The sequence below is a fragment of the Rhinatrema bivittatum genome, chromosome 12 (assembly GCF_901001135.1).
Source record: "Rhinatrema bivittatum chromosome 12, aRhiBiv1.1, whole genome shotgun sequence".
NCBI classification, from domain to species: Eukaryota; Metazoa; Chordata; class Amphibia; order Gymnophiona; family Rhinatrematidae; genus Rhinatrema; species Rhinatrema bivittatum.
This window is the reverse complement of record NC_042626.1, coordinates 26,695,043-26,708,890: the sequence shown is the minus strand read 5'-3', so window position 1 is coordinate 26,708,890 and position 13,848 is coordinate 26,695,043. Positions and strand designations below refer to the sequence as shown.

The 13,848-nt window shown below is 43.5% G+C and overlaps 1 long non-coding RNA gene across 1 annotated transcript; it reads right to left on the bottom strand.

Annotated features, from left to right (window-relative positions):
* Positions 1–2,946: 2,946 nt before the first annotated feature.
* Positions 2,947–12,814, bottom strand: LOC115074564. Its single transcript, XR_003852275.1, has 3 exons — positions 12,574–12,814; positions 5,396–5,509; positions 2,947–4,860 (listed from the first exon to the last, which is right to left on the bottom strand). It is a non-coding gene; the product is annotated as an uncharacterized LOC115074564 (long non-coding RNA).
* Positions 12,815–13,848: the final 1,034 nt, after the last annotated feature.

Sequence of the window (13,848 nt, the reverse complement as noted above, 5' to 3'; positions counted from 1 at the left end):
ACACTTATAGGTGAGCAGGAGAGGTATAAACTGCATGCACGAGCAGATAGGAAACCAGTGTAGTGACTGAAGAATACACTGCAGTGCTGCTTAAGACACATTGCATGGTGTAACGATTCTAAGAACCTCAAGATTTTAACCTGCAACTCTTGAACTCCATCTTAGGGATTTTACTTCTACGAAAAGAAGTGACTCCCTTAGCTGGGGCTAATATGAAGTCCCTAATTTAACTTGCCACATGTCCCTTCCCCATTGCTTGATCAAGCTGCGCATGGTTGCAGTGTCTTTCAAAAACAAATTAATGGATGAGTGCAGGAAATGTTGGTTTTGATGGAGGAATAGGTTATATTTTCACCGTTCCTTTACTTTATGTGCTTTCTCACCTGGAAATAGGGTTAACGGATGGATCCAGGTCATCAGGGACTGGCTGAGCCAGACCTGATTTTACCCCATTGCCTCTATGGACCTTTTCTGATTTTCTTGTGAGTAAATGGTCAGTTATCCAAATAGAGAAAGGTCAACAGTGGAGTGCCCCAGGGATCTGTGCTGGGCCCTGTGTACTGTTTAATATATTCATGATCTGGGAGAGGGAGCAACGAGTGAGGTGCAGATGGCACAAAATTATTCAAAGCTGTTAAAACATCGGTGATTATGAGGAACTGAAAAAGGACCTTGCAAGACTAGAAAACTGTGCATTTGAGATAGAATGTTAGGAATAATTTGGAGAGGAATGGATGATAAAATGGAGAATATCATAATGCCACTATGGATCATAGTCCAACTGGACTTTGTCTATTATTTATTTATTTATAGAGTTTTATATACCGTCGTTCGGTATTGCCATCACAACGGTTTACAAAGGTTTTAACATTGGGTTAACACGATTAAAGATTTTACATAGGTGAGTTGTGGAGGTCAGAAAGGTTATATGATACAAGAAGTTATATGATACAAGAGGTGTGGTGTTAATTATTGTAGGGGGTGGGTTTCTTGTAATAGGCTGGAAGAAAATACAATGTAATGAGGATAGTTTTCTTGTAATAGGCTGGTAGAAAATACAATGTAACGAGGATATTTTTCAAGGGTAACAAGGGTATAAGTATAGAACAAAAGTATAATATAAAACATAGGTTATATTATAAACACATATTGTGTTGTAGAAGAAAAAAAACAAAGGTTAAATTATAAAGCATGTGCAAGTAACAAAGAATATTTGGGAAGCTGTTTCGGGTAGTGTCATAACTTTGGTGTGTCAAATTGGTTGATCATGAAGGGTTTTAAATACGCTTCGGTGATGCAGAAGAAAGGAGTGAAATGTATAGTTGCTCAGTTCAGTCAGTAGTGTGCTTGTCTTTCTGATGGGGAAAGGTCTGTCATATTGTGTAGCGGAAGGGATATAGTAATTTCAGTGTGAGTCTTGGTAGGGAATAGCCTGGTAGGGAATAGCCACTGCTATTAATTGCATGGGATCTTCTTAGTGTTTGGGTAATTGCCAGGTTCTTGTGGCCTGGTTTGGCCTCTGTTGGAAACAGGATGCTGGGCTTGATGGACCCTTGGTCTGACTCAGTATGGCAATTTCTCATGTTCTTAAGCCTTTAAGTTCTTTCTTGAAGGTTTTCAGGCTGGGTTGTAGTCTTAGTTCAGTCGGTAGTGTGTTCCAGAGTTTGGGGCTAGCGAGGGAGATTGCTTGGTCGCCAATAGAGGTAAGTTGTGTGGATCGGCGGGGAGGAATTGATAGGAGACCTTTGTTGGCAGAGCGCAGGTTTCTGTGTGGTTCGTGGGGTTTAATCTCTTCGCTTAACTAGTTGGTTCGTTTCTCATGTATCTGTTTGTGTACAATGGTTAATATTTTGTATTCGATTCGGTATTTAATTGGAAGCTAGTGCAGGGATGTCAGAATTGGGGTTATGTGTTCGTGTTTTTTTGTTCCAGTTAGGAGTCTGGCTGCTGAATTTTGTAGAATTTGGAGGGGACGAATACTTGATAGGGGTAGACAGAGTAGTAGAGAATTGCAGTAGTCGAGAATGGAGAGAATGAATAGTTGTAATATTGTTCTGAAGTCCTCGGGGCTTAGAAAGAGTTTTATATGTCTCAGTAGTTTTAGGTATCCTTCTTTTATTTTTGTTGTGATGTGATTTTTGAAGGATAATTCGCTGTCGATGATGACTCCAAGATTGCGTGCATGAGAGATTGGGGAGATGGCAGTTGTTTGATTCTCTATTATTAGTGGTGGTGGAGGAATTGATCTGATTTTTCTTTCAAGGATTATTATTTCAGTTTTATCGATGTTTATTACAAGTCTCATTTTAGTTAGTAATTGTTTGATTGTAGTGAGGTAGGCCGCTGTATTCTTGTATGTTTCATCCAGTGAGTTTTGAATCGGGAACAGGATTTGGATGTCGTCTGCGTACAGAAAGTATGTTGGTCTAGACTCGCTAGTAGCTGACAAATCGGTAGGAGGTATATATTGAAGAGGGTTGCGGAAAGGGCAGAGCCTTGGGGAACTCCTGTGTTTAGATGTACTTTTTCAGAGAGATCATTGTTGGTTTTGACTTGGTAGGGTCTGTTGGATAAGAAGGATGAGAACCAGAGTAGTGTTTTGTCAGTTAACCCTAATTTGGTTAGGCGGTCGAGGAGAATTGAGTGGTTCTCCATGTCGAATGCTGCTGATAGGTCTAGTAGGACTAGTAAGTAGCTTTTGCCATTGTCGAAGCCTTTGAGCACTGTGTCATTTAGGGATAGAAGTAGGGTTTCGGTGTTGAGGTGTTTCCTAAACCCAAACTGTATTATGTACAGTTATGGTCAACCCATTAAAAAAAAAAAGATATAGCAGATCTAGAAAAGACGCAGAGAAGGGCAACAAAAATGATAAAGGGAATGGAACACCTCCTTTATGAAGAAGGGCAAAACAGGTTAGGGCTCTTCAGCTTGGAAAAAATACGGCTGAGATGGGAATTGACAGAAGTTTATAAAATCATGAGGGGGTAGATCTGGGTAGATAGAGGATAGTTATTTACTCTTTCAAATAACAATAAAACAAGGAACTAGCAGATTCAAAACAAATCATAGAATGTACTTTTTCTCCCAGCGCATGTTGCCAAAGGCCATGATCCAAGTGACTTGCATAGCACAGTTTAAAAGAGAAGTTGCTGGAGGAAAAGTCCATAAACTATTATTAATCAGGTAGACTTGTTCCCTGGGAGTGAACATCAAGAATCAGATCTACATTTTGGCATCTACTGGGTACTTGTGACCCGAACTGGCCACGGTCTGAGATAAGATGCTAGGCTCGATGTATCTTGGTCTGACCCAGCATGGACTTCTTATGTTCTTAATCCATGGAAAAATCAGAACTGTAAGTCCACGCATGCAATGGGGCAAAACCCAGAATGTTTCACCCTGCCCCTGGTGACCCGGACCAATCCAGCAATCCTACTTGAAAACATGCACGAAAAGCTAAGCACCATATGCACTAACTGCTGCCAAAATGATGCAGGCATTTTGGCAAAAACATAATTTCATAATTTTAATATCTGCATTCTGCTTTTTTAGTTTGCTCAAGGAAGATCACGTTACAAAATAAAATAAAAAGGTAATAATGCTGTGGCAGCCTTTACAATAACCATGCCACTTCACAGTAATTTACAAAGCTAATAAGCCTACAATAAAATGACATTAACAATGCAGCCGAGTTTATGTGATTGAACTAAACTCCACACGCCATTCCGTAACACCTAACTCCAGACCATAATGTGTACTGTACAAACATCTCAGAGACACTCACAGAATTGTGTGCATGCATGAGAATTTAAAAAGAAAACCAATGAATTGTTCCCTCCACCCCCCCCCCAAAAAAAACCCCCATGCTTTACAATGCAAGGTATTACAGAGCATGCGACCTACCGGAAAACAGCAAATGCAACAGACTTTAATCCTAAAAAGGCGCATCAAAAGAAGGATACAGCCTCCTACTCAAAGGTATACTATGTCATGTACGTCACCGGCAGCACACCCTTCACATAAAAGATACACAACCTCCATATCAAAGACTACTACACAAGGACTATTTTCTTTAACCAAGATTACTGGGTAGTTTCCTCCTCTTGCCAGAAGGTGGCAGTGAAGCCCACTTTTTTGCTTAGGGATATGAACAGGCTGGACCGAGGACCAGGAAAGTTGTAAGTTGTGTCTAGAGATGCTGCCGAGGCCGACGGGAAGTCTTCCACCTTTAAAGGGCGAATGGGATTCCACAGCGCCATGAAACATGCCCAGTTTTGATTAGTAACGCAAAACACTTCAACAAAGTTGAGCACGTGTGCATTTCAAACCCCGTCGGGCTGTTTGATCGAATTCTTATACCTATTAATATAACTGTAAAGGTTTTCTTAAGTTTGCTACCCAAGAAATGGATCATTGCTATTAACACTAATGGCAAAAATAATTTTGATACACCCAATAACTACAGCCACTTCAATTTTTCAAAAGGCAGGGTAAAAATTAAACTATCATATATATATCCCTCACTTTTATGCCTGTGTCATCAACTTTAACCTCTAGTTTTCATATATTAATATACGACTGACCATCATACTAGGCGTCATCAGAACGGTTCTCGCCTTATATCACCATCTGCCTTATTTTTAATCACAGGTCAAATATTCCGAAGGCGCAAAGCAATTTTTTAACGTCTTTATAATGCAAAAAATATCGTGTCTAATCATGTGGCACTTATCTTTTCAAAGTCCTTTCAACAACTGGTTCACCTTCTTGTCTACAATCGCCTGACTGAGTCTCTCCTGTCCGACACGAGTCTGGGTTTCAAACTTCGGCGTTCTTCCTCGGGGGAAGGGTCAGTTAATTCTTTCATTCGTGTCAGCACATCATGGAAAACAAACCGGAAGTGATGTCATAAAAATGAATTTCGATTCAGATTCTGCTTTTCAACTCAAAAGGCTTTAAGGCATTGCGGCCTTTTGGAAGCCACCACCCCATTCCAACCCAGGTGTTTCTGCCATCTGGGGGCGCTGTTGCTGGACAAGGCAATCCAAGAAAGGTAACAAGATGCAGAATTGCACAAGAGTTACTGTATATAAAATAAGCACTAAGCATAAAATACCAAAAAGAACCCCCTCCCCAAAAAAAGCACCAAAGGTTACCAAATGTTATAGGCTTTTATCTACAAGGGATTACACCAAAACCTATTTTATCTATAAGGCACTGTATTATTTTCTTTTAATTTACAGAAGGACAGCTCCACAGAATACAATCCATGGGATGTTGTAAGTTTATTAGTTAAAATCTAAAACTAAGTAAACATCCCCAATGCAAAAGAATAAAGTAAAACTGGTATTTCCTAAACACCAGAAAAACATCAGTTTCCCTAGTACTCTCTCACCTTGATTCCCTCAGATGCTCCACTCTCTTTTTGTACCGTTTCCACACTGATGATTCCTCAGCTGCACAAATGCATGTATTTAACTCATCCAGAAAAGGTAACCAGGAATAGCACCTGCATCATGAAAACACCAATAAACACTGATTTTTTTTTTTTTTTGTAAATTTATAAACACCTAAGAATAGAAGCCCTAATATTATAGTCACACGGGATGCATGTTTATAAGAATTACAGCTGCAAAGGACACAGTTCACGGGCTGCTGTAAATTCAAGTGTAGCTGCATAGGATACACTGATCATGAAGTAAGTTTTCAGAATTACAACTGCGCATGACAGATACATTTACAGTATACTGTGGACCGTAAGTACACAAGGATGAACATTTACAGAATTGCAGCTGCACAGAACATTGGTCACAGAACACGATGTTAGGTTCCATATTAGGAGCTACCACCCAAGAAAGAGATCTAGGCGTCATAGTAGATAATACATTGAAATCGTCAGCTCAGTGTGCTGCAGCAGTCAAAAAAGCAAATAAAATGTTAGGAATTATTAGGAAGGGAATGGTTAATAAAACGGAAAATGTCATAATGCCTCTATATCGCTCCATGGTGAGACCACACCTTGAATACTGTGTACAATTCTGGTCGCCGTATCTCAAAAAAGATATAGTTGCAATGGAGAAGGTACAGAGAAGGGCAACCAAAATGATAAAGGGGATGGAACAGCTCCCCTATGAGGAAAGACTGAAGAGGTTAGGGCTGTTCAGCTTGGAGAAGAGACGGCTGAGGGGGGATATCATAGAGGTCTTTAAGATCATGAGAGGTCTTGAACGAGTAGATGTGACTCGGTTATTTACACTTTCGAATAATAGAAGGACTAGGGGGCATTCCATGAAGTTAGCAAGTAGCACATTTAAGACTAATCGGAGAAAATTCTTTTTCACTCAACGCACAATAAATCTCTGGAATTTGTTGCCAGAGGATGTGGTTAGTGCAGTTAGTGTAGCTGGGTTCAAAAAAGGTTTGGATAAGTTCTTGGAAGAGAAGTCCATTAACTGCTATTAATCAAGTTTACTTAGGGAATAGTCACTGCTATTAATTGCATCAGTAGCATGGGATCTTCTAGGTGTTTGGGTAATTGCCAGGTTCTTGTGGCCTGGTTTGGCCTCTGTTGGAAACAGGATGCTGGGCTTGATGGACCCTTGGTCTGACCCAGCATGGCAATTTCTTATGTTCTTATGTTCTTATGTACATATACTTTTAGGTACAGCTGCACAAGATACCATCCACGGGATGCACAGGTATACATACTGTAGGTACAAGCACACAGGATACCATCCACAGGGTGCTGAAAATGTGCGTGAGTCCTGCTGCGCAGAATACAGTAAACCGGATACAAGTTTACAGAACTACAGCTGTTCGGGCCTCTTTCCATGGGGCAAGAAGAGGGCAATTTTCAAGGGCATTTACCCAGGTAAAAAAACGACCTGAATGGAAGTTGCTCTCCTCAAAAAAAGCAGTTAAACCACGCGCATGCATGTGAAGATCAAATGCACACCCCCTTTCTTCTCTGCTGCCCCCAACGTACACCGCAGATGCACAGGACAGGGGCGCTTTTTAACAATGCGAGCTCTGAAGTGCCACCTGACTGCACGGCACAGCTAGAAAAGGTGCAGAGAAGGGCGACAAAAATGAAGTAGGGGTGGTGGAGGTGGAAGGGCTCCCGTATGAAGAAAGGCTAAACAGATTGGGGCTCTTCGGCCATGGAAGAGAGACCGAGAGGGGATATGAGAGGAGACCTTTAAAATCACGAGCGGGGTGCCAGAAGTTGATAGGAAATAGTTGTTTACCCTTTCTAACAATACTAGGGCAGGGGAACATTAAGCTTTAACTAGTAGCAGCGGAGAATGTGGCCAAGGCCTAATGATTCAGCCGAGTTTAAGAAAGGTTTGAATACGTTTCTAGAAGACCATGATTTAGCTGGATAGCCTTAGGTGTTCTCCACCTCCCACTTCTGGGAGTGAGCCACATGGAACGGGCTTTCCTATTTGGAATCTGACTGGATCCCTTCCAAGTGATCTGGACTGCACTCTGCTGGAGGCAGGACGCTGGGCTCAATGGACCCATTGGTCTAACCCTGCTCGGCACTTCTTATGTTCTTAGAAAATTCCCCCTGTAGGCTTCTTCAAGAACAGCTGTAACTTTACAGAATTACAGCTGCACAGGATTACAGTTCATGGAATTCTGCAAGTTTACTTAAGCAGAGCTACACAGGGTACAATAAACAGCCTGCAAATTTACAGGCCGATACAATACAGTGCGCACTGTTAACCCGCGATTGGACGCGCGTTTCGACGCGCTAGCTTTACCCCTTATTCAGTAAGGGGTAAGAGTGCGTCGAAAACGCGCGTCCAACCCACCCGAACCTAATAGCGCCCGCAACATGCAAATGCATGTTGATGGCCCTATTAGGTATTCCCTCGCGATTCAGAAAGCAAAATGTGCAGCCAAGTCGCACATTTTACTTTCAGAAATTAGCGCCTACCCAAAGGTAGGCGTTAATTTCTCCGGCACCGGGAAAGTGCACAGAAAAGCAATAAAAACTGCTTTTCTGTGCACCCTCTGACTTAATATCATGGCGATATTAAGTTGGACGTCCCGAAAGTTAAAAAAAAATAAATTTGAAATCAGCCCGCGGCTTGAAAACTGGACGCTCAATTTTGCCGGCATCTGGTTTCCGAACCGGTGGCTGACAGCCGCCGCTCCTGTCCAAAAAGAGGCGCTAGGGACGTGCTAGTGTCCCTAGCGCCTCTTTTTGCCACGGGTCCTCATTTGAATACAGAATCGCGTTCGCCCGCTCTCCCGCGACTTTTACTGTATCGGCCCGTAAGAGAGCTACAGCTGTACAGGGTACCAGCCACAGCCTGCTTTTAAGTTCACAAAATTCCAGGTACATGGGATACAGTCTATCGGATGCTGTACATTTATATAAGCACAGTACAACTGCACGGGATAGCATCCGTGGATTGCTGCAAGTCTGCTTAAGTACAGTTGCAGAAGATAAAGTAAACAAGATATACTAAAACTTTATAAAATTATAGCCGACACCAGAGGAAGGAGGTCTGTGGCAACAGCAGAGCCAACCTCAACAGCTGCTGGAGCCACAGGACCCTGACCTGAGACCAACACCCTCAAGTGATGTCATTTAGAGCTGGCCATAGGACGAATGCCGGCCAAAGTGGCAGATCACTTTTGAGTTTTTTTTGGGACCTCTTTAGTCTGGTGTGAGGTTTCATTTTTTGGGGAGGAAGGGGGTGGTCTCTGTTATAGTGTAGGTGCTACTGAGCCAGTGTCTTAGTGTGAGAAGGGGGCTGCTTGAGTGTGGATATTGGTGAGGAAGTTATATATGGGTTATTGGGAAAAGTTTAATTTAGTTTATTGATATTTTGATACTTTTGGCATTTTTATTGATGTATTTTAATATGTTGTGTTTTTTGCTTTATGTAGAAGTGAGTACAGAGCTGCCGCCAGGTAATCTGGCACTTATGGCCAAGAAAATAAGTGTGCCCTCACCCTATACGCATCATGAGCTTGGAAACATTTATTTTTTTAAATTAAAACATACAGCAACATTTACTGTAATAGATGTGTGACCCTGATTCCAAAAGTGTGAACTTTATGTCTGTAGGTATGAGATCCCTTAATCTCTACCCAAATGATTATTCATTCATTCACTTTGATATACCACTTGTTATAAATATCTAATCTATGCACAATAATAATTAGAACCCACACAAACCACTCCCAACATAGTCTAACACAAAAAGAATCTTTCTTGTTAAGCGGTAGTAGGGGTTGAAAAGAGGAATGTGTGCTTTTAAACTATGATGGCACGTATTTTTCGCTTCTACTGAATTGTAGAATTTTCCATTAAAACTGCTTGTAGGGATGTGCATTCGTCACATGCATTTCGGCAGGTATGAGCATACCTCATCAACTTTGTGCAGGAAATGGAGAGTATGCATGTATTTTTAATAATGAGATGCACGCATACTATTTGTTTTCCTGTACGAAGGTTGGTGAGGTCTGCACGTACCCGCCGAAACGGATGTGACGACTGCACATCCCTACTGATTAGGTTCTAAATTTAATTGATAACAAAACAAACTCTCTCCGCTAGCAGGCACAATGTGATGCACCACCAAACCCTGCTAAAAACATTGTAGCAAATCATCATGCCATAATAGCACTAATACCCAGAATTCACACAACAACTTTGCCTATGAAGAGGCCACACTACAAATATTACTACAGGCCCTAGAACAGTGAAGCGAACTGAAGTCCTCGAGTGCCACAAACAGGCCAGGTTTTCAGGATATCCTCAATGAATATGCATGAGAAAGATTTGCATGTTCTGCCTGCATTACATGCAAATCTATCTCATGCATATTCATTGTGGATATCCTGAAAACCTGGCCTGTTTGTGGCACTTGAGGACTGCAGGTCGCCATCACTGCCCTAGAACACCAATACACCTCCTACTGAAAAAAACTCGAACAAGCTATAGATCCCCACACAGACACTAAATGCTTGCAGAATCCCTCACCATTGTCGCAAAAGCAGAACACAGGCCTGGTTAGCCTGATATCAAAATTCAGGGTCTGTGCCATCCTTATGGGGCAAAAGGGGAAAAGCAGAGGAACCTTTTACTTCCACAAACCCAGAGACATCTAAATGCCCAATTCCTATTTTCTGCTTTCCCTGCCAGTCAGGTACCTTAAAGCCAAAAGGAACAGTGTTGCTGTTTATTCTGCAGCTGTGGCTGCTGGCCCCAGGGCCAGTGTTTCCATTAGACTAACTAGGTGGTCTCCTAGAGCAGCAAAATTTTGGGGGCATCAAAAGCCCACCAGCACAAGCCCCAAATGGGTGCTGTGCTAGAGCCAATACCAAGGAAGGGAGCACCGTGCCACAGTCAATGCCACTGCCACGGGTAGGAGGAAGCAATACGCTGGAGATATCAGTAAACTGGGGAAAGGGAGGCTCATGACCGAAGGTTCGCCTAGCGTGCCAAATACTCTTGCACCAGCCCTGGTTGGCCCAATATAAAGTCCACACACAGCCCTATCTTTTTATATTATTTTTTAAACAGCCCATAAACTCCTGATGCACTCTGCGGAGGGAGAGAGAGGCACCTATGAGCGGGTTTTGATCCTGAATGAATGGTGAGTTTGGAGGGGCACCAGCCCCATGAGGAAGCCTGACTCTTGCTTTAGGTGCTGGGAGGCATGGGCAGTGACCGGCCCCAGGAGGAGAAGGGAGTGGGGCCGGAGGTAGGGGTGACCATGGCAAAGGACAGCTGGGGTGGGGCGATTCTGAGGGCTCGGGCCACTCCCTCTCTGCATGGACTCCTGGAAGTGGCAACAAGAATTTGAACCACGGTGGCAAAAGTGGTTCCCCCCCTCTCACACTCTCCCCAGTTACTTGCCCTGCAGGCCAGGCAGCATCATCTTCCTCACTCAGTGTCCATCTCTGATCGTCGTGCTGAAGAGGCAGAGCTCAGCTCTTTCAACCAGAGGCCTCTGCGTCTACGGATCCCTGAGCTATTCAAACATCAGACAGAAAAAAAAAACAAAACCCTCTAGGCTCTGTCTGATGTTTGAACAGCCCGAGGATCTGTACAGAGAGCCCCGCCACTCAAACAGCTGATCTGTCAACCACGGGGTCGGAAGAGGAAAAAGAGGCACCACCTACAAAAGGAGCAGCGGGATCGGTGAGAGGTGCCAGCCTGTGGCCACAGTTACAGAGGAAAGGTGGAGCGTGCGCTCCTCCTGCACTATTGGCCCTATTCATGCGGTAAGCCAGCAGCACCCTTGAGCTGTAGTACCTTTGGCCAATGTCATATTGACCATAGGCTAACTATGGTTCCGAGTGAATATATTACTGATATGATGGGGAATTTATTGTATTAATTGGGAGGGAGTGTTATTTTAACTCTGTGATGCAGTTCTGTCAGTTTCCCAGTGAGAGTGGGGACATTGTAGGTCTGTGTTAGAGGCTTTTATTATTATTATTGCATCCATTCTGTTTTGTATTAATACATTGCTTTGTTTTAATATAAACTGGACTGAATACTGTATAAACTGTTATAAAGAAAAAAAGACAGTTATACAAGTATAGATAGAAGTACGGCTGCTGTAATTTTACTTAGGTACAGTTGTATGTGATTCTATAAACAGGATGTAAGTTTATAGAATTACAGCTGTATATGATACAGTCCAAAGCATGCTGTAAATTTAAGAATTACAGCTGCTTGAGATACAGTCCATAGGATGCTGTATGCGTACATGAATACAGCTGCAAAAGACACAGTAAACTGGACATTTAAAATGAATTTGCTAAATGGGATGAATAAGGCCATTTGTACAGAAGAGAACAAACAAAAAATGTTGGATAGTTTAAATTTTGTAATAAAAAGACCCCGACCCCCCAGGACCTGTCTCTTGCCCCGCAAAACCAGAGTCAGGGCCCAGACCCACCAGGCTGGAGTGAGCTGAACCCTGCCAGGGCTTCCCCAGGACCCTCTGAAGCCACCTGCCCAGCTTGTCAGGCCACTGGACCTCCCTAGCTTACACTTATCCTTTCTATGGGGTGGGAGGTGAAGATACTCAAGAAAGGGGGAAAAATGCTACTGCCCCCACCAGTTTATTTTTAATAACGTCAGCAGCCATCTAGAGGATGCTGCCACAGTGCTATTTACTTTGGTGCCTGTCTCGGGTGCGGCCAGTGCCATTTATTTAAAAGGAGTAGGAACGATGCCCCTTTCCTGGGCTTAGCCCTCCCCCAGAAGGTGCAGACAGGGGCCAAGGAGGCCACATGCACTGGCAAGCTAGGCACAGGGGTCAAAGGGGGCCCTGGGTGACCCTGGCTGGGGTTTACACATCTGGGAGCCAGGACCTCGTGCGCCTCGCGCTCCATTGCAATGACGGAGCGCGCACGGCGGCAGCTGCGATCTCTTTTCAATGCAACGTGACGTAATCGCTCGCAGCCGGCCGGGGCGTTTGTGCAGCGGGGCGATCTGAGAACGGCACAGTTGTGGTAAGAAAACAAAGTTAAACAAACAAACAAACAAACAAAAAAAAAAAAGCCCCAGAAGAATAAATTATTTTTTTTTTTTACCTTCAGCATTTCAGACGCACGAAGTTTTTAAGTTAAAAGTTAAGTTGAAAAATGTTTATTACGCGCTCCAAGCTCAGTTCGACTAGGAAGGCCCTCTTGCTTTCACAGAAGTTTGCCTGGCATGGAGAGACATTCAGAGCGAGGTATAAGAGGTAGGGCACGGCTTGTGGTGCCCTTTATAGCCTGTTTTAAAAATAGCGAAATAAGGAAATATCTATGAAATGGGGAGGGTGCGCGTGCCACATCCTAGCAGCGTTTACCGTGGCTCGGAGTGAGCTCGCAGAGCCTCCCAAGCTGAAAACGCGCCTCGCAGATGATAATGACTATGTATTCCGTCAATAATTTAAAATATAAATAACACTTTACATTAAGTGACACTAATTGCACTGTAGCTTCTGTGTAATTAACATTTAACTGCATTTTAATTTTTATGTAGCGGCGCGGCCTCGCACACCGAGCCGCAGTCCCTCTGCAACTTGCAGCCCGCGCTTTTTCACTCGGATGCGCGAAGCGCCCAGCGCGAGTGGGGGACGCGCGCCGTGGCGGGGGGGGCGGGGGGGAGGAGCTTTCCAAATCCTGCGGGCCGCGCGCCCCACACAGCAACCTCAGCTGAACGTTAGCTGCGTCGCAATCCTGGCAGCTTCATTAATTAGTGCCACTTAATATGTACTGTGAAATTATGTTTTAATATAATATCATCACAGCAGGAGGGATTTTGTTTCTGGCGGATTTAAAATTAGGAATAACATATGTATATTTACACCAGCTATGCGAACTCGATAGCTAGCGTTTCGAAACCGGGATCTGAGCAATCACACGACGATAACTTTCTGGGCGCTGTCATTTCTCTGAATGCTCCACCGGCTGCTGCTACGGTGGCTCTTCGCCCACAGAAGGGCCGGTGTGAGCTTTTGTGCTGCCCTCTGAGCACAATTACTATGCTACCCCCACCCCATACCTGTTCATTCATCTCCCTTTCCTAATCTACTCTTTTAAAATCTGACATTCCTCCCTACTCAGGTCCACCTCCTCCTCCTCCCCCCCCCCCTTCCTCCTCTGGAACCCATGGACACTACAAGGCTAGTAGAGTCCTTAGGTGAACATTACCCCCCCATCTTCTACACACACATACAGTTGCATTTTTAATGAGATTTTACATTAAAAGTGAATTAAGAGTAGTCTTCTGAGGTAAAAATACCACAACAACCTGTATATTATATTTTCATGCATGCCTGTGATGCCAGAAAACCCTGCAAAAATACCCATAAGGGATTA